Below are 26,254 nucleotides of genomic sequence, written 5' to 3' on the forward strand. Positions count from 1 at the left end.
AGATGGTTCACTCCCCAAATGGCCACAACAACCAGAGCTGGGCCGATCCAAATCCAGGAGTCAGGAACTTCCTCTGGGTCTCCCACGTGGGTACAGGGGCCTAAGGACTTGGGCCATCCTCCTCCGCCTTCTCAGGCCAGAGCAGAGAGCTGGTCAGGGAGAGGAGCAGCAGGGACTAGAACTCTGCGTCCATATGGGATGCCAGCGCTTTAGGCCAGGGCTTTAAACCGCTGTGCAACAGCAACAGCCCCGAAGGTTTTCTTCTTGGAGCAGGGAATTGCCCCAGGAATGTCCTAGGAACAATACCCAACTGATAGAGAATAAGAGTTAGAAGATAAATGCTCCAGTCTTTCCACCTCCTTGGGAAGCAATTTTGAGCTGTTGCACATAGGAGGCTCCCGGGAGAACTGAACCCATTTCTCCACCATAGTTATTCATTAGAGATACAGCACATCTGGAGATATATATTCCTCACAAGTTCTTACCAAATAAGTAAGTATTGCTATTCAGATTTAGAGGTGAGAAAACTGAAGTTCAGAAAAACTAGCTAATTTCTCAGCTGTAACACATGCAGCGAGTGTTGGGGTAGAATTTGGGATTCCATCCCACAACTGTCAAAAGATAGGTCCCATGCACAACTTTTAATACTGAAGTCCTACCTTTCTGGACTAAGGGAGCCAAAGGAGCTAAATTGAATTCTTGGTTCAATAGTTTATTTAAGAATCTCAATTTCATGGAATTCATTGGCAAGCATCTTATTTTTCACCACTCTGGTATATATACTAAAGAAAAGATTTATATCCTATAAGTCACTGCTTTTCATCATTCCTCTTATGTTCTTAAGAAGTGAGATGGTAGAAAATGAAAAACTAGTGAAAAAGAAGTGAAGAAAGATAAAATCAATTATTCTAACAGTTTCAGCCTCAAAGCTATTTTAAAGATAAATGGTATACCAAGGGCATAGAGTTAATCTTACACTTAAGGCAACCCCTTGTGGAGATTTCTGTCTGTTTATTTTTTAATTTTTTTTTCTGAGCAATATTTTGAACTATCAAACAGTTTATTTTGAATCTAAGTAATATATTGTATTGAATCCAGTAAAACCAGAATGATATCACTGCAATGACTAATCAATATAAAAATCACTAATGTCATACTTATCCATTTATTTTTGGTTGAGAGGGGACCAGAAGTCTTTCCAGCAGGTGATGATGTAAGAGCCCTGGAGTCTCTGTAAACTATACTGGGAAGATAGGAAGGCTTAATTCTAGCTGAGTTAAAGCCTGGACCAAGGGCCTGTGCTGTGTATCAGTAGGTCAATCCTCCGCCTGCAGCGCCGGAATCCCATATGGGCACCAGTTCTAGTCCCGGCTCCTCTTCTGATCCAGCTCTCTGCTGTGGCCTTGGAAAGCAGTGGAAGATGTCCGAAGCACTTGGGCTCCTACACCTGCATGGGAGACCTGGAAGAAGCTCCTGACGTCAGATGAGCCCAGCTCTGGCCATTGCAGCCATTTGAGGAGTGAACCAGTGGACGGAGACTTTTCTCTTTGTCTCTCTGTCTCTGTCTCTCTCTGCAATTCTACCTCTCAAATAAACAAATAAAATCTTAAACAAAAAAAAAAAGCTCAGACCAATTTTGTTAGTAATATCAATACTCTTTTGTATTAGGAAGCAGGCGCCTGCTCTATTGTCTTCCCCACCTTTGTAAGGTGAGTGGAGAGAGAGAATCATGTCCATACCGGGGCCTGTTCAAAGAAATGATTCTTCCACCTGCTCCATTAAACTAGAGTCTCCTTTTCTTTTCTACACTAGTCCTAAAATTTACCAGCCCTCTCCAAAGTGTCTTGGCTCTCTCTCTTTTTTTTTTTTTTTTTTTTTTTTTGACAGGCAGAGTGGATGGTGAGAAAGAGAGACAGAGAGACAGAGAGAAAGGACTTCCTTTTGCCGTTGGTTCACCCTCCAATGGCCGCTGCTGCTGGTGTGTTGTGGCCGGCACACTGTGCTGATCTGAAACCAGGAGCCAGGTGCTTCTCCTGGTCTCCCATGTGGGTGCAGGGCCCAGGCACTTGGGCCATCCTCCACTGCACTCCTGGGCCACAGCAGAGAGCTGTACTGGAAGAGGAGCAACCGGGACAGAATCTGGAGCCCTAAACAGGACTAGAACCTGGTGTGCTGGTGCACAGGTGGAGGATTAGCCTATTGAGCCATGGCACTGGCCCTTTGCTCTCTTGAGTTGCTTCACTCACAACAAATACCTTTGTAGCAAAGGAGGGGGTAGTTTCCTCTTGCTTAAACTAAACTTCACATTGATTCATTGAAAATAAGCCCCAGGAGCAGACATTCCTTGTCAATAAGGAGCCTGGGGAGTGATCAGACTTCTTATATTTTGTCTATTTCTACTAAATCTTCACTGACTTCAGTATTTCTCTGATGAGACAGAATCCCCCTTTTCATATAACTGTGAAGATCTGTAATTTTCCTAACGTGACTGGGTAAAAAGGAATTTTTCCATCCTTAAAAGGGTGTGTTGATTTGACCCATCTCTCCTGGAACAGACACAGATGATCATTTGGGTCCTCACTTCATTGTAACTCCATTGCAATGTATGAGATATGGCTGTGGACATGGTAGTTTTGGTAGTGATATTAGATAATAGCACGTTAGTACAATTTTGTTAGAGCTGTTTCTTACTGGGACATTATTTGTTGCCATTACCTTCTCTGCCATTATAGATTTAATGCTATCATTTAGTGTTTTTTTTTTTTTTTTTTTCCCAGAGTGTCTTGGCTTCCCATGCCTGAAATACTCTCATGGGCTATTCAGCCAGATCCACATGCCTTAAGAGCTGATTTTGAGGCCAGAGTGCTATTTAGGACATCTGCCATTCTATGGGTCTGCTGTGTATCTCACTTCCCATGTTGGATCGTTCTCTCCCTTTTTTATTCTATCAGCTAGTATTTGCAGACACTATTCTTGTTTATGTGATCCCTTTGGCTCTTAGTCCTATCATTATGATCAATTGCAAACAGAAATTGATTACTGGGACTAGTGAGATGGCATTGGTACATGCCACCTTGATGGGATTGAATTGGAATCCCCTGGTATGCTTCTAACTCTACCTTTTGAGGTAAGTCAGCTTGAACATGTCCCGAATTGCACATCTCTTCCCTCTCTTATTCCCACTCTTATATTTAACAGCGATCACTTTTCAGTTAAGTTTCAGCACTTAAGAAGAATTGTGTATTGATTACAGTATTCAACCAAAAGTATTAAGTAGAACAAACAAAAAAAATACTAAGAGGGATAACATATTAAGTTGCTCATCAACAGTCAGGGTGAGGGCTGATCAAGTCACTGTTTCTTATAGTGTTCATTTCACTTTAACAGGTTTCCTTTTTGGTGCTCAGTTAGTTGTCACCTGTCAGGGAGAACAAGTGGTATTTGTCCCTTTGGGATTGGCTTATTTCACTCAGCATAATGTTTTCCAAATTCCTAACAGGGATCACTTTTCAGTTAAAATTTAAACACCTAAGAATAATTGTGTGTTAATTAGAGTTCAACCAATGGTACTAGAACAAAAAAAATACTAAAATGGATAAAGTATTACATTGTACATCAACAGTCAGGACAAGAGCTGATCAAGTCACTGTTTCTCATAGTGTCCATTTCACTTCAACAAGTTTCCCCTTTGGTGCTCAATTAGTTGTTGCCAATCCGGGAGAACATATGATATTTGTCCCTTTGGGACTGGCTTAATTCACTCAGCATGATGTTTTCCAAATTCCTCCATCTTGTTGCAAATGACTGGATTTCATTGTTTTTGACTGCTGTATAGTATTCTATAGAGTACATGTCCCATAATTTCTTTATCTAGTCTACTGTTGATGGGCATTTGATTTAATGCTATCATACAGGTATTTAGTGAATGAAATCATGAGAGGGGCAATGGAGGTCTACCTCTTATCTTCCCCATAACACCTAAACCCTCCCAGGAATACCTGACATACAAACTCTTACAGACATTATCTCAAAAGACATTGAATAAATAAAATGTAACATGATCTGTGTTACATTTTGAGTAAAATTCTAGATTTCTCAGAAAGGGATATTTGGTGCACAATGCCTTTCAAGACACTAAAACAATGGAGTTATTTTCTTGATTTCTTCTCCAGTCCATTTTGGATCTCAGCCACCTATTTTTCAGGACTTATCCCCTATCTGCTGCTCTATATCTTTCAATATGTTCTTGACTCCTAAGTTTTTTTTTCTATTTAATTTTGTAAATTGCGCAGATGTTAAGTATGCAATTCACTGCGTTTGGCCAAATATGCATAATGTTAGATTAGTTTTAAGCTTTTATGGGGTTCTCTTTTCTCTATCTTTCTACAGAATCATCCTTGTAACCTTTACTTGGCACTTCTCATAGGCAAATCTCTATGTTGTTCCTTGGGATTTTCTGACTCTGTTATAGCATGGCTTGCATGATCCCCAGAATTGTCAATATGATGGATTTCACTCTTGCTATTACGTTACATTTTATGAAACGGTTGATCTTTATATCTGGAGATTATCTGAGTAGACTTCATCTAATAATATGAGCACATTAAAAGCAGAGTTTTGGTTAACAGGAGTGATTATCTCTTTTCATTAGACAGCAAGGACTGTATCGAAGGACCTGGAACAGCCTCAAGAAACTGAGGATGGCTCCTAGGTGACCATCAGCAAAGACATGAAGATTTCAGATCAAGTGGAAGGAGTGGGATTCTGCCAACAACTAAAATGAGTGTGGTAGCAAATTTTTCCAAAAATCCTTTGGATAAGAACTTGCTCTGACAGATATTTTACTTTCTTGCTTGTAATGACTTAAACGTAGAACTCAATCATGCATTGGATAACTTCTGATCTCAAAATTGTATACTAGGGTACCTTTTTCCCCCCCACATCCTAACCAGTAATAGTTGTTTGTTGATTTCTGTATGAAAGCCATTCTAATGGGAGTGAGGTGAAACCTCATTGTGTTTTTTCATTTGCGTTTGTCTGAAGGCTAATAAGTGATCCTGAATATTTTTTCAAGCATCTGTTGATCATTTGGATTTCTCCTTTTGAAACTGCCTGTTAAACTCATTTTCCAATTTCTTAACTGGGTTGTCTGTTGTGTTATTTTTGAGTTCCTTGACCTCTTTATATGTTCTGGTTATTAATCCTTTATCAATTGCATAGTTTGCAAATAATTTCTCCCATTTTGTTGGCTGCCTCTTTACTTTGCTGAGTGTTTCTTTTGCATACAGAAGCTTCCAATTGGTCAATTTTGGATTTGATTGCCTGTGCCTCTGAGGTCTTTTCAGAGAAGTCTTTGCCTATCCCAATGTCTTACAGGATTTCCCCAATGTTCTTTAATAATTTGGTGCTATCGTGTCTTAGATTTATGTCAAGCCACAATGGAAGACAGTATGGAGATATCTCAGAAATCTGCATATGGACCTACCATATGACCCAACCATCCCACTCCTGGGAATTTACCCAAGGGAAATGAAATCAGCATATGAAAGAGTTATCTATGCCCCCATGTTTATCGCAGCTCAAATCACAATAGCTAAGAAATGGAATAAACCCAAATGGCTATCAACTGAAGACTGGATAAATAAATTACAAGGATATGTACACCATGGAATACTACAAAGTGGTACAAGAAAAAAAAAATGGAATCCTGTCATTTGCAGCAAAATGGATGAAACTTGAAAACATCATACTTAGTGAAATAAACCAGTTCCAAAGGGACAAATAACATATGTTCTCTCTGACCTGTGATAACTGCTTTGCATAACAAATTACCATGAAGCCAGGAGCCAGGAGGTTCTTTTGAGTGTCCCACATGGGTCAGGGGCTGAAGAACTTGGGCCATATTCCACTGCCTTCCCAGGCCATAAGAAGATGGAATTTTAGGGGCTGGCACTGTGGCACAGAAGGTTAATCCTCCGGCTGCAGTGCCAGCATCCCATATGGGCACCCGTTGTAGTCCTGGCTGTTCCTATTCCAATCCAGCTCTCTGGTGTGGCCTGGGAAAACAGTAGAAGATGACCCAAGTGCTTGGGCCCCTGGACCCACATGGGAGGCCTGGAAGAAGCTCCTGGCTCCTGGCTTCAGATTGGCCCAGCCCCTGCCATTGCAGCCATTTGGGGAGTGAGTCAGTGGATGGAAGACTTTTATCTCTGTCTCTCCCTCTCTCTGTCTGTAACTCTACCTCTCAAATAAATAAATAAAATAATAAAAAAAGAAGATGGAGATTTAGCCTCCTACACCACAGGTGGAAGCTTAGCCTACTATGCCATAGCCGCAGCCTGAATGGATGCATGTTCGAAGTTGAGATTTTCAACGGCTTTCTGAGACTAACTTGAGCTCTGCTAATTCACCAAGAAGTAATGCCATATTTATAGTATATGTTCAGGCCAAAGTACTATGACAGCAAATGGTGATTCTTATGAACTTTTATGCCCTGTAGTTCTCAGGATTCTCCACATTTCCCAGATGGCTGGTGAAGGGATTGCTCGATGGACACAGCTCTTTTAATTATGGGGAGATTTGCATTAATGACATGACTGGCCAACTCTTGAAGAAAAGCACACTCTCCAGCGTCCCTTTTCAATGCCCTTGGATCAGCTCTAGAGCTAAGCCCCTCACTCCCAAAGTGCCATATTACACATGCACCATCACTCCCACCACTGCACCGTTGCTTGGCAACAGCAGTACTGGTTCCACTTGCAAGACAGGAAAGAGACAAATGGATTACTAGGAAAACTCCTAGCTTTGTAATTTCTCACACCATTTGTAGAAAGGCACAAAGTGAGTGCTCAGTCTCAATGGTATCTCTAAAACAGCCGCCTGAAGATATTTTTGTTACAATAAAGGGACCATTAGTATCCACTGCAGTTAAAATCAGGGGTCCTTCACTGTTAAAACTGCATGGTTCAGGTAGTGATCTGTATTTATAAACATGCTTGCATTACTAACCACTGGGAGGCTATTAAGGGAAAATGATCTGATAGTTAAGGTGCAGGTAAATTGGTGTAGAGAAATCAATCACTCACTCATCCAGTTTTTATTGAGAACTTATTAGGAATACTAATAGCTATCATTTAATAATCACATTATATGTGTGCAGCTTCAGGCTAAATACTCTATACATCACCTTGTTTAATGCCCATGACACCCTTGTGAGATAGGATCTATTATTCCTGACTTAGAGATAAGGAAATTACTATTCAGATACATTCAGGAAGTGGTTCAGTGTCACACAATGTCATATTTAAACATCAAGCTATTTGACTCTAAAGCCTCTTAACCTCTAAGATTATTTGTCTACTCTACTTGCTACTCACTAATCCCAGTGCTAGACTCTGAGATGTGCTACAATGTCAGCCATTCAGCAAGTGTTCTTTTGCACCTACTACATGGCAGGCACATCTGACCAATTAAAATGATCTGTTCTAGTGTTTCTTGGCCTGTTGGCTAAGATCGAGTGTATTAATTCCATTCCTCTCCTTTAACTCCTTTGCATTTTCTTTGATAACTTGGAAATTAAGTAGATCTGGGATCATGCACAGGTTCTTGCATTTTTAAATCTATTTGAACACTAATAAATAGTTGAATTTCCATAATATTTACCTGCAACTATTACATAATTTATATTTGTCAAGAATTATGAAGGTTCTAAGATTTTTCTTATTGGCAAGCCAACACGTTATCTTGCTGCATGGAAAGGCCAGGAGCTGATGGGACCTCTGGGTCACAGGTAAAGGATTTTAATGCTCACAACACAGCAGGCACTCATGAGTTTTGTATTCACATTTGTTTTCCTCAGCTCCATAACCCATGGGGTGATGCAGATTGGCTCATATAGATGCTATAGACTCAATAGATCTACATTTCAGTTGAGGGAACCCAAGACCAGAAAACCACAATAATTCAGTCTATTTCTACCAAGTGTGCCCAACATTTCCCCCTGGAGGGAAAGATTAATTTTATTATACTGGCCAGGGAAAATTTTTTTTCCTCTAGTAAGGATGGAGATATTAATTCTGCCTTCCAAGATTGTTAGCTGCACAACCATCCTTGAAAAGCTAATCCAGGAAACAATGACTGATTAAAGATGGGCAGAAAATTGTCTCCCAAAAGTATTATCAGATTGTCAAAAAGATTTATGGAAAAATATTTTCATAGTGTCTTCCTTAGAGGAGAAATTACTACAAGTTTTGTGAGTGAGTGAACAAGTGATTGAACAATTGACTAATATTTTGATTCAAATAAGTAGAGGGTGGAGAACATAGACAAATGGGGAACTTCAGAGCCAGCCAAAAATATCATGATTTCATATTTGTCTCCATCATTATTAAATGTGGGGTCTTGAATGTGTAACATACAATTTATGATTTTATATTTTCACCTATAAATAGGAATCATAATAAATTCTTGTTATGATAATGACTCAATGAGATTCTGCATGTGTGTGTGTGTGTGTATGAAAAGTCTTCAAAATTTCATGGAAAATAGGTACTATGAAAAAGCCATTCATGAACTTCAAATATTTTGCTTCAAATAAATTTATGTTTGAACTTCATTTTTTCATGAAATTTTAAGTATCCTCATGATACATATTTTTATACGTACACACTTTATATGCATATGTGTATATAACTTGGATGTATATTGTTATCAAACACATGATAGGCAGACAGCCAATATATTATTATAGTTTCTTGTTTTAATGTAATAGAAATAAAATTGAGCAGCTTAAGCAGACAAAAAGGAAGGAACATGGATTTCTCATAGGAGCCAAGTACAAAATGTTTCTAGGCATTAAGAAAGATGAGGAAGAGTTACTACAGGGATGTGAAATTTTTTCTGCTTTTTATTACTGTTAGGATTTTGTTGTTCAGTGTATCTAATTCCTTTTTTCTCTATCTGGATTGTATTCCTCTGCTCCTCATATATGTAACAGAAGATGTAGCCACTCAACACAGTAGATGTTTTGCTTGGACTCAGAAAGGCACACTATTTCCTTTTGGTTCTAATTCCTGTTTCCTTGGGGAGTGATCATACTTGTTTCATTGGGATGGGCATTCAGTTGACCAATTCACTAAGACCTTTGGCTGCTTGTTGTAAAGTCTGCATATGGGAAACCTAGTTCCGTGAACCCACCCTTATCAAAGAGAGATGAGAGACAGGCAACCCCCAAAGAAGAGAATTAGACACATGGTATCTAATTAGACATGGTGTGAACTGGGTTTTATGACTTAAAATCAAAGTACTTTTATTAATATATAGAATTAGCAGAAAGATGGCAAAAATGTGTGTGATGACTGGGGAGTCATCTTTTGAAAAGAGGAAGTGATAAGATCTATGTAGTGTTAAGTCTAGGAGGGCAAAGGAATGAACATTTTCTCAAAGGGTATTTTTCATTTGTTGAAAAGTAAAGAAAGTAATATAGGTTTGCACATGTTTATGTTTTATCCATCACTTCTGGAAGAACCTAGTTATATTCCTTAGACCATGGGATGGACAGGAAGTGAGATAGGGGCCGTGGCATGTAAGAAGAGGAGTATGGGGTGAAGAGAATTAAGGCTGGAGAAGCAAGCAGAAACTGGACCACATGGGTAGCTATGAATCATTCTTCAATGTGACCTAAGAAAATTTAGAAACCATTGATACTTTTATGCAGGAGTATGGCATGATCAAATTTAAAGTTCAGAAACAGCACTGTAAGTGCAAAGTGGAGAGAGATGGACATGGAGAAAACAGGAAACAAGGAAGTCAGGAGACTTTGTGAGAGAAAGATAATGGCAAACTCGGCTCACCTAGAGGCAGCAACAGGGGAAATAAGTGGGTGGGCTTTAGAGTTGTTTTGCAGTGATTTTAATATACATTGATAATTGCCTGGATGTGAGTAACAGGCGCAAGGAAGGAGATGAAGGTGATGCAGCTCTATGGTCATAGCCCCATAAGGCAAGGAGTGCTGCAGAATTCCGGGCATACTGAAAGCTTCCTAGAACATACAGAATCTGTGAAAATTCACATAAAGACCAACTAATGTCCAAACTTCTAAAAATGCAAAATAAGAAAATAAAGTAGATTCCTCTTGAAACAGCATGATTTTCATAAAAATACTCATACACTGGGATGAACAAGCCAGGTTATAAACTAGCGATGCTATTTTCATCTCTCTGTAATTCAGTTTTGAGTCATTTTTCTGGAGAAAGGCAGAAAGAATACAATAGCTAGACTACAATTTCACAGGATTTATGCAGTTAAAAGAATTAAGCTTTCTAATATGATCATTTTGGTACCTTGCAGTCGTGTGATCTTGGGCAAGTCTTCAAATAATTCATTTGTCTTCACTTTTCTAATCAAAGTATTAACATATACCTTGTATTGCTTCTTATTAATTAGACAGAGAAGTACTAGGTATATAGTAAGGTTTAGGAAAATATTGGTATCATTTTGAATATTATCATTTTTCTATTTTAAACAAGGAATTAAAACTTCAGAGCAGTTAAGAAAAGTAAAGCTTGAAATTTTTTAAATTTTATTTTTATTTATTTGAAAATTGGGGAGTGGTGGTGGGGGAAGAGATATCTGCCATTCTTCAAATTCTCATGCCTTCCAGGTATGGGCTAGGCCAAAGTCAGGAACCAGGAACTCAACCAAGGTCCTCAACATGGGTGATAGGGACCCAAGTACTTGAGATACCATCTACCACCGCCAAGGGTACACATTAGTAGGAAGATGAAACCCCAAATAGAGCTGGGACTGGAACCCAGTCACTTGGATATAGGAACAAGCAGCATCTTAACTGTTGCACCGAATGTCTGTCCCCAAAGCTAGGACTTAATCTCAGATTAATCAAAGGCTTTTCTTTCCATGCAATAAGTCTCTTTCCAGAATTCAACCAAGGTGGCCCACATTTCCACATAAGGGCCTGTTTGCCTACAATAGGAAACAGGTATTGAGAGGGTTCCTTCATACTGTTAGTCTCAGACCATATTGGTCTCTCAGACATTTCATTTATCTTGTGCTCATCAAATATAGAAAAAAAATGCATGATATTAACTAACAATGGCTATAAGTTCACTTTAGAGGCACCAAGGTGGGAACAGTGTTTTGACAGCTAAGGGAAATGAAGTTTGAACAATAGCCTAGGTTGTACACATGGGTGACAGAATGGAAATTACTGATTATTCACTGCCTAGCTCATTTACCAAAGCCCTGGAGGCAGTCATTTGAATCAAGTGTAGAGGAAAAGTGAAACCAGGGCTCTAATCTGGTGGAAATGGTTATTCATCTGCACGAGGAAAAGTAAACTTTGATCCTTTTAGGGTAATGGAGAAATGTAACCCATTCAAGGCAGTTCAGAATTCAATTGAGAATTTTTCATCAAAGAAACCAGATTCTCCTCCTCAATGAGTTTCTTTTTGGACTTTAATTGGGTTTTGTCTAAAACTGGGAAGTTTGGTGAGAAGAGCATTGAGGTGGCAGATGTAGATCCAGCTCTTATTTTTTTAAGATTTATTTATTTATTTGAAAGTCAGAGGTACACACAGAGAGAAGGAGAGGCAGAGAGCAAGAGAGAGGGGTCTTCCATCCACTGATTCACTCCCCAACTGGCCTCAATGACCAGAGCTACGCCGATCTAAAGCCAGGAGTCAGGAGCTTCTTCCATATCTCCCACGTGGGTGCAGGGGCCCAAGGACTTAGATCATCTTCTACTGCTTTCCCAGGCCACAGCAGAGAGCTGGATCAGAAGTGGAGCATTTGGGACTTGAATTGGCATCCATATGTGGCACTGCAGGCTGTAGCTTTACCCACTACGCCAAAATGCCAGCCCGAAAGAGATCCAGCTCTTAAGCTTGGGTCTTTAAGTTACATGATCTTGGAGAAGTCAAGTAGTCTCCATTTGTTCCCAATTCATTTTGCAGAGAATTCAGTAGCTGAACTTGATTATAAGTTTTCAAATTTCTCTCGTTCATGACATACGCTTTTCAAGAGTTTCATTTATAAATTCAATAATACTGTCTCATACACAATTAATTCTGATTAATTGTGATTCTGATTTTACATTTTTATTCATTATTTGTAAAATGTCATATTGGACATCTAGCCATAATGAAATAATCTATTTATTAAATCAGTGTGAGCCAAGCTAAAGCAATTGCATGTATAGATAGTCCCAATGTTCTTGGGTTCATAAACAAGTGAATCCATAAAGATTTAATATTTAACAACTCACAACTTCCAGACATGTGTTGAAGTCTCTTTATGTTTCATTTTATTTGCTGCTACTTTTTCCTCACCTTCTATGCCAAAATAATACTGACTCCCATTAAATTCTTGGGTTACCAAGTACTTTCCTTTGCTAAGCTTTCATTGACATTATTTCTTGGCTTTTCCTCCAATGGTAGTTTAAAGGTAACCCCTCAGAGAAGTCTCTGTTTCCTTGTTCTCCAAGTTGGTTTCCCTGTGCTAATTTCTATCACTTACCCAATTTTATCTTTATTTTCATTATAATAGTATTATCTATTTAAATACTTGCTATTTAAACGGGTAGAGTTACAGACAGTGAGAGAGAAATGGCCATCATGGCCAGCGCTGTGCCTATCTGAAGCCAGGAACCAGGTGGTTCTTCCTGGTCTCCCATGTGGGTGCAGGGGCCTAAGCACTTGGGCCATCCTCCACTGCTATCCCAGGCCATAGCAAAGAGATGGACCAGAAGAGGAGCGACTGGGACTAGAACCAGGCACCCATATGGGATGCTGGTGCCACAGGCAGAGGATTAACCAAGTGAGGCATGGTGCCGGCCCCTCTCCTTCATTAATTTTAAGAGCATCTACAGATATAAGGAAGCCATTGAGGTAGTCGGTATTATGATCCATTCAACGTCATTTGAGACAGGGCACCCAACCCTTGGCATTACTGATGTTGGAGGCTAGATAATTCATCATTGTGAGGACTTCCTGGTACATTGTTTGATGCATAGCAGCTTCCTGGCTAATATCTACTAGATGACATTGGCATTGGCGACTATCAAAAATGTTTCCAAACTTAGTCAAAGGTTTCCTGTTGACAAAACTGCTCTTGCTTGAGAACTGACCTAAGATGACAGATTAAATCAGGAGAAAGCAAAATCTTGGCATGGAACAAGGTACATTGATTTTGAATGTTGAAATGATTTTTCTCCCTCTTTTATGAACAAATTTCATTAACATATTTTAATAATTGTTCTAGTGATATTCCTTATCTTTCAGTCAAGAACTTTAATAACAGCAACTGAAATGTTCTTTGAGTCATATAAGAAGCAGAGGGCTTTAATAAAGACAATCACTGAGTTATAGAATTGCCAGCAAAGTTGAAGAAACAGGGGCAGAAAATGACTGAGAATAAAGAAAGTTCAAACACCAGGACAATAGTGTGATTAAGACAGCCATTATTACTAAATACTTATGAATGCTGTAAGTCCCAGTTTATATCCCTCCTGTGGTCATCTTGGGTACTGATACCATGGTTCTAAAGGCAATGCTGCCACTACTGCCACTGCCAAAGAATGTATTTTCTCAGGCTCATGCTCTTCGTATTTCTTCTTCCCAAATCAGAGTCAGTATTGTGTGCATTTGACTACCTAAGACTAGGTTACGTGCCAAGATTCAAGATTCAAGCAAGACTTAAGAAGTGCATGTGAGTCCTTTTGGTTTCTAAGGTGGAAGGCAGGCTCTGCCTTTCCAGCAGGACCATATGGAGGGAAATCAGTAAGCATCAGAAAGGAGATTTGATTCTAGGAAGCCCCAAAGCAACTAATATGCACTGATGAATAGACTAAATATGGCAGTGATCAAAAATGTTCAGAGTGGCATGGAGCCAGTTACAGATCCATTTCATCTGTTGAAGAACTAAGCATGTGATATGCCTTTTCCTCAAGAGATACTTGGCAGTCTTTTCATCTGGAAGTCGCATTCTGTAAACCAAGTTTCACCATCCCACTGCTTCGCCCTCTGTTGGCTATGGCTGGGGTTCACATAGTGAGAGACAGCCCAGACACTCCGAATATTCTGTAAGCCCTGACTATGTACAAGGCCCATTTCTTTGATGCTATCCTCCAACGGGCACTGGAATGGCTTTTGAACATTCAGGCATGCGATGTTCTAGCTATCCAAGTACAGAAGTGTTTGCTGGCTTTCCAGCTCCACCTCATCACAGTTCAATGTGTAAATTTTCTCTCCCGCATGGGCTAGATAGCATGACAAACACACAGGGCTTTCATGGATAATTCAACCTGCAATCGTTTCTCAGCTCAGATGGAACAGCACCAGCTTTGCTAGAGTAGAAAACAGATTAAAAACTGCAAACTCATTTATTCTACAAACATTTGCTGTACTTAGGAAAAGCAGTTTTCCATAATTTTCTTTATTTCCTCCCGGAGTCAAATTGACTGTCTTTGAACATTTCCTAGGAAAGTAGCTCCAGTGACTATTAGGACTGGAGAAGATAAAAGAATTGTGTTTTGTGTGAGCAAAGTAGGGGACCTAACTTTTCTAAGCTTCATTCTTCATTTGCAAAACGCTAAACATAGTTTATTCGGGATTTGGTATGCAACACTAGGGTAACAAATTAACTCCAAATCTCAATGACTTAAGGTCCCAATGACTTAATGTCATTCAAGCATCATGTCCAATATATTTTGCCACAGGATTAAGCTCCCTATAATGCAGCAATACAGATATCTTCAGAGCATTATAGGGCACAGAAAAATGGTACTAAATCCAGATGGAACAGACATTCTGAAGGATGTGGGTCCTGAGACAAAAATTCAACTATGAGCAAAGCTTTAGATTTTTATTAAGGGCTAGTTTTATTAACTTTCCTTAAGCAGAATTATGAATGCAAGAAAGAACAGGTTTGCACAGTAAGCTAATGTTGTTAGTTCTGAAGTTAGAGTTATAAAAATTCAAGGATTGGGGCCAGCTTTGTGGCTTAGCAGGTCAAGCCACTGCCTGTGACACCAGCATCCTGTATGGGCACTGGTTAAAGTCTTGGCTTCAGCCTCGACCCAGCCTTGGCTGGGTCATCTGGGGTGTGAACCAGTGAATGGAAGATCTTGCGCTCTCTGTTTCTCCCTGTCTCTCCTTCTTTGTTAATTCCAACTTCCTATAAATAAAATAAATCTTTAAAAGGATTAAGGATTAAGATCAGGAAGAGGTTGATTTATGGAAAATCCAAATCATCTTTAAAAGTTTGGACATTATGTTATATGCCTTACAGTGTTCTTGAAAGGACTTAAACCAAAATGTAGAAGGATAAGACTATTGTTTCTGGAAAAAGTCAGTTTGGCCACAGTGTGGAGATTGGATTTGGCTGGAAAGGGTCAGGAGCATCATAGAAGACTTTCCCTAATTCAGGGTAAAGAGCACAGGTGTGAAAGTTATTAATGATGTAGAGAGGAGGGCAGACCTAAGAGACATTTGGAAGTGTAAGTGCAGAGCACTTACTGTTTGATAGCATGGAAGTGGAAAAAGGGGACATGGATACTTGCTTTTGGTTTGTATGGTCACTGAACTAGGATACAAAGTAAGAGGATGAGCAATCTTGGGAGATGACTAATTCAGAATTGTCCCAATTGAATTAGAGATGCCAATGAGATGAGTTTGAGTAGATAGTTTTTGATCCATCAATCTTCTTAGTTTATTTCTTCTGTGATAGTTCCTTTTCTTTTTCTTTTTTCTCTTTTTTTTCTGTTTTTTTTTTTTCTTTTTTTTTCTGACAGGCAGAGTTAGTAAGAAAGAGAGAGAGGGACTGAGAGAAAGGTCTTCCTTTTCCGTTGCTTCACCCCCAAATGGCTGCTACGGCCAGCACGCTGCGCCGATCCGAAGCCAGGAGCCAAGTGCCTCCTCCTGGTCTCCCACGTGGGTGCAGGGCCCAAGCACTTGGGCCATCCTCCACTGCCTTCCCGGGCCACAGCAGAGAGCTGGACTGGAAGAGGTGCAACCGGGACAGAATCCGGCGCCCTAATCGGGACTGGAATCCAGGGTGCCAGCACCGCAGGCGGAGGATTAGCCAAGTGAGCCTCAGCACCAGCCAATAGTTCCTTTTCAATGTACTAAATTTTCTACTTCATCTTCCACTATGCACTCCTCAAGTGGAGGCTCTCCCTAAATTGTACCCTTGGGCTACTATTCTCAGTTCAAATTGCTATAAGGGTAATGTTACATGCCATTCATGAACTGATGACTTCTAAATATGAGCAGTCTTAAAAGTTTATGAAAAATGTGTATTATAAAAACTACACACATTTTCAAGAATTTTGACATTAAAATGAATTTAATTAAAATTGATTCTAATTTTCCACATATTTGGTGTAGTATGCTCATATATATTAGTCTTAAGCTTCTACTTTGAGTTACAGCCCAGTAAGAAATTCAAAAATGTAAAGAAACTGGATCACCCAATAGTCTGAAGTACAGAAAACAATCCAGGAAGGAAAGGACAGGAATTTGTCCAGTAGATTTAACAAAGACAATGGCATTGACTTTCTTAATTTGCATCAATTTCAGTGAATTTATTTATTAAGTTATCAGATTTCCATTGAATAGGAAGCATGTGCCAGGTGTTACGCTTTAGCATCACAGATCAGTGTGAATAAAGTAAATAGTTATGTCCTTATAGAGCTTGGAGCTTACTGTAGAATATGGATTAAACTAGTAACACATACAAGCACAAATATCATATATATAATTAAATTGGTGAGACATTATGAAAACAGATATTAGAAATAAATGGAAACAGTGATAAATTGCTCTTCCAAGACAAAGAATGAAGTGTCCTCTGGAGCCTGACCTGTATTTATGGGAAGAGTGTAATCCGAATGCCAGAGAAGGGTTTCTAGGATGACAGAGATTTGAAAAAACTTGGAGAGACAAAATACACAGAAATAAAGATATAGGAAAAAATAATTTATCTATCAAGGTCTAAAAGAAACATAGGTGCTCATGGTTTATAAAGAGGATCTGGGCAGGTAGCATGCTGAAAGGACAGGGTAAAAATTGTGTGTTGGAATCTAGTCTATTTAATAAGAATGAATTAGGAGGCATTTAGGTGGAAGAATTTGGGAAAAATCTTTAAAACGAATAGCCATTTAAATGCAAAAGGTGGGAGAGGGGACTGGCTTTATCTCAGTGTTCCTTTTTTGGCTGTAAAAGCAAAAAAAACTATTTCTTTCTTGTTTTTTTTTTAAGGTTTATTTTTTATTTATTTGAAAGACAGAGTTGCAGAGAGAGGTAGAGACAGAGAGGTCTTCCATCTGCTGGTTCACTCCCCAGTTGGCCACAATGGTAGGAGCTGTGCCGATCCCCAGCCAGGAGCCAGGAGCCAGGAGCTTCTTACGGATCTCCCACGTGGGTGCAGGGACCCAAGGACTTGGCCATCTTCCACTGCTTTCCCAGGCCAAAGCAGAGAGCTGGATGGGAAGAGGAGCAGCTGGGACTAGAACAGGCGCCCATATGGGATGCCAGAGCTTCAGGCCAGGGCTTGAACCTGTTGCACCACAGCACCGGCCCCCTATTTCATTATTTTAAATGAATATCTTGCAGATGATTATATGAATAAGGCATATGTTGCTTGGATCCACATTAAAGTAACATATTCAACTTCAACCTATAGTTTGCTGGTTGACCATGTGACTGAGTTTTGGTGAATCAAAGATGGATAGAACTGATGTAAAACACTTTTACCTTTGGCCTCTAAAATGATCACATATGATTCTGTAGTTATTGGAAAAGTAAACTTACAAATTTTAAATCCCTTACTCACTATTTGCAAGAGACTCTCCAAGAAAAGCTAGAGTTACACAATTTACTCAATTTAGCTGTGGTTAGAGTGAGAAGTCAATTTTTCCCCAGAGATTTCTTAGTAAATTTCTTATTGTCACATAATCTAGCCTATCTTTTCTGGCTAATATGTGGGTATAACAAAAATTATGGAAAATCCAATTAAAAGGTAAGTTTATCTTGGTACAAATTTTTTTTTGAAATCCATGTGTCTATTTTTTTTTTTCTGTTTTCTAGACTTTTTTTTTTTTAACTTTTATTTAATGCATATAAATTTCCAAAGTACGACTTATGGATTACAATGGCTTTCCCCCCATACCGTCCCTCCCACCCACAACCCTCCCCTTTCCCACTCCCTCTCCCCTTCCATTCACATCAAGATTCATTTTCGATTATCTTAATATACAGAAGATCAGCTTAGTATACATTAAGTATGGATTTCAACAGTTTGCTCCCACACAGAAACATAAAGTGAAAAATAATAGATGATTTTTTTTAAATGATGATGAAATCAGATCAGACCTATTGTCATGTTTAATCCCAGTGAGAGTCAAGTTGGGAATTGATAATTTCTTTCTTTTTTTTTTTTTTACAGAGGATCAGTTTAGTATGCATTAAGTAAGGATTTCAACAGTTTGCACCCCCATAGAAACACAAAGTGAAATATATTGTTTGAGTACTCGTTATAGCATTAAATCCCAATGCACAGCACATTAAGGATAGAGATCCTACATGAGGAGTAAGTGCACAGTGACTCCTGTTGCTGACTTTACCAATTGACACTCCTGTCTATGGCATCAGTAATCTCCCTATGCTCCAGTCATGAGTTTCCAAGGCTATGGAAGCCCTCTGAGTTCGACTCTTATCTTGTTTAGACAAGGTCATAGTCAAAGTGGAGGTTCTCTCCTCCCTTCAGAGAAAGGTACCTCCTTCTTTGATGGCCTGTTCTTTCCACTGGGATCTCACTCGCAGAGATCTTTTGCCAGAGTGTCTTGGCTTTCCATGCCTGAAATACTCTCATGAGCTTTTCAGCCAGCTCCGAATGCCTTTAGGGCTGATTCTGAGGCCAGAGTGCTATTTAGGACATCTGCCATTCTATGAGTCTGCTGAGTATCTCACTTCCCATGTTGGATCACTCTCCCCTTTATTTACTCCATCAGTTAGCGTTAGCAGGTACTAGACTTGTCTATGTGCTCCCTTTGACTCCCAGTCCCTTCACCATGACCAACTGTGAACTGAAACTGATCACCTGGAACAGTGAGATGGCATTGGTACATGCCACCTCGATGGGATTGAATTGGAATCCCCTGGTATGCTTCCAACTCCACCACTTGGGGCAAGTCAGCCTGAGCATGTCCTCTAAGTTGTCTAATCTTGGATGGTAGGATTCTGGGAAGTTTCATATTACATGTTCTATTCTGTCAGAAATAATTGGAAGGTATAGCTATTTACTGCAAGAAATAGAGGTACTATCTGTTTTTGTCTTTGCCAATCAATACCTGCCTCTTTGCAGAGACCTAGGTTCTGAGGAACATGTGGAGAGGAGCAATTTTATCTTGAAAGCAAAGAAATAGTTTGGGAAATGGGTCCAAGTAGTTGAGTGTAAGATCTTATCAATGGGACAAATTGTGCCTTTAAGACGTACTGTGTCTGTCTGCCCAAGACCTCTGCTTTGGAACTTTATCCATTATTTTCCAAAAGAAGTAAGTCACAGGAGCCTTTTTTTTTGGCATAACAAGTTAAACTGCCACCTGCAATGCTGGCATCCCGTATGAGCATGTGTCTATTTTTTAAAGATTTTATTGATTATTTGAGAGGTAGAGTTAGACAGTGAGAGGCAGAGAGAGAGAGAAAGGTCTTCCATTCAATGGTTCACTCCCCAAATGGCTGCAATGGTTGGAGCTGCACTGATCCAAAGCCAGGAGCCAGGATCTTCCTCTGAGTCTCCCACATGGTGCAGGGGCCCAAGCACTTGGACCATTTTCAACTGCTTTCCCAGGCCACAACAGAGATCTGGATCAGAAAAAGAGCAGCCAGGACTATAACCGGTGCCCATATGGGATGCTGGTGCCATAGGTAGAAGATTAACCCACTGAGCCACAGTGCAAGCCTCCATGCATAGTTTCTCATAGTATTTTTTTAAAGATCATCTGTTTATTTGAAAGTCAGAGTTATAGAGAGATCGAGAGAGACAGAGATGTTCCATGCTTTGATTCACTCCCTAGACGGTGGCAAAGGACAGGGCAGGACCAGGCTGAAACCAGGAGCTTCATCTGGGCCTTCTACATGGGTGGCAAGGGCTCAAACGCTTGGATCATCTTCCACTGCATTTCCTGACCTTTAGCACAAAACTGGATTGGAAGTGGAGCAGTTGGGACATGAACCGGTGCTGCTGTGTTGATGTCAGAGGTGGCACTTTACCCACTACACCTCAAAACTAGCCCCTCATAGTATGTATTTTCCATGAACATTTTGAATACTCCTCATAAACCTATTATTCAAATGTGGGGTTTTTTTGTTTATTTTTTTTTTTTAGTTAATGCTTCAGTTGTTCTTATATCAGGCATATGTTTAACAAGATACGGTTGTGTCTATTACTTGAATGTCATTATTTATTTCTTTTAAAGATTTATTTTACTATTTATATGAAAGGCAGAGTTACAGAGAGCTAGAAAGAGATAGAAAGTGAGATCTTCCATCTGCTGATTCACTCCCAAAGAGCTGTGATGGGAGCCAGGGTTCAAATCCATGCTCGAATCCATGCTCATACGGGATGCCAGCATTGCAGGTGGCAGTTTAACTTGTTATGCCAAAAAAAAAGGCTCCTGTGACTTACTTCTTTTGGAAAATAATGGATAAAGTTCCAAAGCAGAGGTCTTGGGCAGACAGACACAGTACGTCTTAAAGGCACAATTTGTCCCATTGATAAGATCTTACACTCAACTACTTGGACCCATTTCCCAAACTATTTCTTTGCTTTCAAGATAAAATTGCTCCTCTCCACATGTTCCTCAGAACCTAGGTCTCTGCAAAGAGGCAGGTATTGATTGGCAAAGACAAAAACAGATAGTACCTCTATTTCTTGCAGTAAATAGCTATACCTTCCAATTATTTCTGACAGAATAGAACATGTAATATGAAACTTCCCAGAATCCTACCATCCAAGATTAGACAACTTAGAGGTCATCTACTTTGCTGTCACATTCTTTGCATACAAGGGTTTGTCCTACCTTATTCTTCTCTTTCCTGCATAGAACTTTCAAAATTGTCTAACTTACCTTTCCCTGCTGCTAGAATTTTCCAAAAGTCTCAGAGTATATTAAAGCACCTTCTCAGGCATTTGACAGTATAAATTTGTAATCTTAGTAATGAGGATTTGAAATGAATTTCTGATATTTTTCTTCCTTGATTTTGAACACACTATTAAAAATGAGAATTTATAAACTTTCAGATATTGGGTAATTATTTAACCTCTTCAATCTATTATTTTCTATCCATAGATCACATGTATTCTCATTGATGATCCCAAGAGCTATGAAAATTACATTCATATATACAGCATGTTTGGTTTTGTCACGTTGTCTTATAAGTGTTATGATTGACAAAAAGTTAGCTATCATAAGTGAGGATCTAATCTTTAAAATTACAGTACTATCAAATAGAATTTTCTATCATGATGGCAATGTTCTGGTAATATGTGTGTCCTGTCCTGCATGACAGCCACCAGCAATACGTATGAATTGAGTACTTCATATGTGTCTAGTCCAACTGAGGAAATAATTTTCAATGTTATTCCTAACCGATTTAAATTTTAATAGCCAAATGTTGTTAGTGGCTACTATATTGGCTAATATAACCTTTTCAACAGTCAAAGCAGATATCATGCTCCTTTTTGTAGAATAGAAAATGGTGTCAGAAATGTTTGGGAATTTGCTCAGTGTTATTCAAGCAGGAAGTAAATGGCCTAGGATTTGAACACAGGTTTGCCATATTTCTTGGCCATGCTCTTTTCTCTTCACTCGGTTGCCTCTGAGAACCTTCATATTTAGAAATATTTCTGCTTCCCCAGGTACAAAAGTTCTGCATTTATTTTAAATGTGTTCCCTGAGACTATAACCATAGAACTGAAGAAGATACTTGTTGGCTTAGTTAATTTTATTCTAACTCAGGAATAGTTTTTTATTTCCCCGTGGGTAACCTTCCAATCTCCTACGAAACACTACCAGTTTCTTGTGCCTCTTGAACTCACATTGTCACCTGAGTCCTTGTTATAAATTGCTTCCTTACTCTATGTTAAACTGCAACTTGATACCATGTATCATGAGGTTAGTGGTTGGGATCAGATTAAGCAACTCTTCCATGTCACTGTGGAGCAATCATGTATGTAGAAAAACTACCATTCCTCAAAAGTATAGACAAGGCTATAAAAAATTTGTTCCCTTTGTATATATAAAAGAAAAAAAATCATGATACAATGGGAAATAGTTGATGAATGGGGGATGGGTCAGATTCACTGGAAAGACAATTCATGGAATTTAAGATGAGGGTATGTGTTCACATGAAGGTGTATCTGTTATGACTAACAAAGTTGACAGAAAATTGAGTCACAGGCTTATTTGAATAAAGACTAAGCAAGTGAGTAGAGAAACAGAATGGTCTACGGCCATACCACCCTGAACGTGCCCGATCTCGTCTGATCTCGGAAGCTAAGCAGGGTCGGGCCTGGTTAGTACTTGGATGGGGGAGAAAGAGAATATGGTTGCAAGGATAACTATACCATTGATGAAATATGAGAATAATTGCATTCTGCAAACAGGTAAAAATCCTGCTCTATCTTAACTTGGGGAACACAGTTTCCAAAGAGGTCACTTTGGAGCAGAGTGGTCCTATAGTAATACATCAGGGATTGGAGTCAGCAAATTCACATCTGCCTGGCACTTCCAGGTTTCCATGCTGTTATTTCCTTGTAACAACTAGTTTAAAGTTTTCTGATTGTTCTCAAATTTTAGAACTTTGCCATCTTACTCCATCACACTTAACAGATGCTATTTCCTCTACATCAAAGAGAAATTAGAAGCTCTTGAAGATAATAGAATCTCCACAAGTACCTGTCACTCAACTTACAAATTCACTCTCCCAGCTTTTCTGTCTTTCTTCTTGTTAAAATAACAAAGCTTACTTCCTTCTTCATGTGTAGATCTGATGTCTTCAGGCTTCTGTTTTGAACATTTCTCTCTTTAAAAACATTCTGCAGAACTTCCACATGATCAAGTCTTTCTTATTTGAAATACACACACATACACCTTTCAAAACTGTCTCTCAACAGCCCTTCTCCTTCCAGCTATCACCGTTCCTCTCCTCACCTTATCATTAATCTTCTCAAATGCATTGACCAACCTGGTTGTCTTTGTGTTCTTTTTTACACTCATTCTTCAATTTAGATTTTCATTATCACCATTCTGTTGGACCTGTTCTCACTAAAGCTCAGTCATTGCAGGCATTTGAGAAGTGAATCAGAGGATGAGAGTGCTATTACTCTCTCTCTCTCTCTTATATATATATATATACACACACACACACACACACACACACACATGCACTTCTCTCTCTCCCATCTCAAATAAAATAAAGTAAAATAAAACATTTACAGTTGCAAGAATAACTGTATTTCTAATCAAAGTTGTACTTTCAGTCCTCTTTCTGAGTAGGTGCTCAGATAAGTATATACAATTTAGTAAGTTCTTCTGCAGAATATCCTCCCCTCCTTTGATTCTGTGACTCCATGCACTGATTTGAATATTAGATTGGGTGTACCCCCAAAGCTCGTATGTTAAAATTTTACTGCTTAAGTCTTATATAAATGGTAATAAGAGGGTGTAGACCTGATCCAGTTATGGTAACTAGAGGTGAAACCTAGTGACAGGTCCATAGTACATTGCAGGCATTCCATCACAAGGTAGTTGTTGCAAGAGGCTGGGTTATAAAAACTCAGTGAGGCTTAGCTACTTCCTCTGTTTCCTGGCTTGAAGTGATCTTTCCTCTTCACATGCTCTACCATTGCCGCAAGCATCCTTACTCAATACCCAACCAATGAGGCTACCCAGTCTGGGATTGACAACCTCCAAAACTGTGGCCCAAAATAAACATTTCTTCCTAAGCAGTTTGTCATAAGTATTTCATTGTAGTAACAAAATGCTGTTTAACATAGAAAAAATATTTCCAGCAGTGAGATGCTAGTATTTTCTACATAGAACCTTGAGATGGCATGTTCTCTATAAATATTTTGGTACCAAGAGTAGACTTGTTGCTAAAACTATGCCTAAAAATTTGGAGACAGATTTTGAATTAACAGGAAGATGTTGGAAAAATATAGAGGACAAACTAGACAAAGCCTAGAATATTGTAATGAAGGCATTGTTGGCAGTTCTATTTAGGACTCAGAAGACAAGGATTGTATGAAGAGCTGGAACATTTTAGAGATTCATTAGCCGTCATATCCAGAATGTTGTTGGAAATGTGGACAGTAAAGGCCATTGAGTGAGGCTAAAGACAGAAATGATGATTCTGTTGGCAACTGGGCTAAAGCATACCCTTAACACATCATGAGAACAACCTAGCTGTATTATGTCCCTGTTCTGATATTTCGTTGGAAGAAAAACTTAGAGATTACTACCTAGTTTATTTGTATGATGAGATCTCAAGGTAGCAAAGCATTCAGGCTATGGAATGGGTATTACTGGCCACTGTTAGTAGATTTTACAGTGAGAAATAAAAGCAAAAAGGAGAACAACATAAATATTTGGAAGATTAACAGCATTATCAGAAGCGAAAAGAAAAAGTGTGCTTGAGACAAAGTGTGATAGATAGATCACCTACTGAAGAGTTCAGTGCAGGTAAAAGGAAGCCATGTGCTGTTAAGAAACACAATTTGATAGAGACCACAAAGGGGTTTCAGAAATCCTCCAGATTATCTCTCCCATCTCAGTCCCATGAAAGGCTTGGAAGTACATGATTTTTAAATAGATCTTCCTGGGAAAAATGTTTTCAAGAAAGATCCTTGGGTCACATTGCTGAGCCATGGTCAACTCCAAATTCTGACTCACTGCAAAAGTGCTCTGAGGCTGCTGCAATGCTGTTCAAACGGGCCGAGGAGCAGCTTGAGTTTTCAGGAGACCACAGGTGTTCAGAATGCAAGAATTATGGAGTTGTGACAGCTTCCTCTGAGATTTTAAAGGAAAGCACCGAAACCAGAGTGAGTTGGGCTGCAGGGTGGAGTCCCTGCATGGAATCCCTGATGGGCAATATGTTTAGTGAAGATATGAGAGTGAAGCTGATATGGAGACACAGAAAGAAAGACAATCAGCCACTTGTAACCCTGATCTTGAAACACTGCAGATGTCTTCACATACATGGAGGCAAATATCAGTAGAATTAGGGAAACATTAAACCCCTACCTAGATTTCAAAGGATGTCTTAGACAATCTGGTGGCCCAAGCAGAGTCCTGACACAAGGATAGAGCCACTGCAGGGAAGCCTACCAGGCCAATTCTAACTGAAGATATAAGTGGGAATTGCCAGAGATTGTCAATAGCTAGTGTAGCTGCAGAGACAGGGTTTCAGCTTTTGAGACCTGAGGCATGTGTTGTGACTGACAAAACCATAAGAGCTCTTGGGGCCTTACCTGCAATAGTGTACATAGAATTCTGTACATGAAACTTAGATTAATGGCTCACTTGTAAAACTTTACTTTTACTTTCATTTGACTTATTCTTCCTACTTTGTCTTTCACTCTCTTTTGCAATAAAAATGTGTACCCTGTTCCTGTCTCACCATTGTCTTGGAAGTGTTTAACTTAAGTTTTTATAAGGTCTTACCTGGGAGAGTTAGCTTTGACTTTAGACTCAGACTTTAGAGTTGGAATATTGACTTTAGAGCAGGATATTAAGGCTTTGAGGATAGAATTAACATATTTTGCATTGTGATGTGGACATGAACCTTAGGGACAGGGGTGAAGTGTATTAAGTATTCCATGAAGACCCATTATTAAAGTCTTAGTCCTCAAGGGCCAGTTTTGGTGTTTACAGGAAGAATCTATGGGAAGTGATAAGATTGCAGAAGGTTTTTGGGTGAAGCCCCATGATTGGATCGCATTGGCCATATAAGGAAAGACAGACTCCCTCTCCCTCACCATATGATGATCTGCAGTGCTTCAGAACTCTACCAGCAAGAACACCACCACCAGTTACTGAACTAAACATCACCAGCCGGTCTTGTCTGTTAACCTTCAACACCAAGAAATGAAATAAACTTCCTTCTTTCAGGAATAGATCAGCTTAGGTATTTCATTGTGGTAACAGAAAGCTGATTAATAAATTCCACACACTTCCTTT

This window comes from Oryctolagus cuniculus, chromosome 2 (assembly GCF_964237555.1).
Source record: "Oryctolagus cuniculus chromosome 2, mOryCun1.1, whole genome shotgun sequence".
In the NCBI taxonomy this organism is placed as follows: Eukaryota; Metazoa; Chordata; class Mammalia; order Lagomorpha; family Leporidae; genus Oryctolagus; species Oryctolagus cuniculus.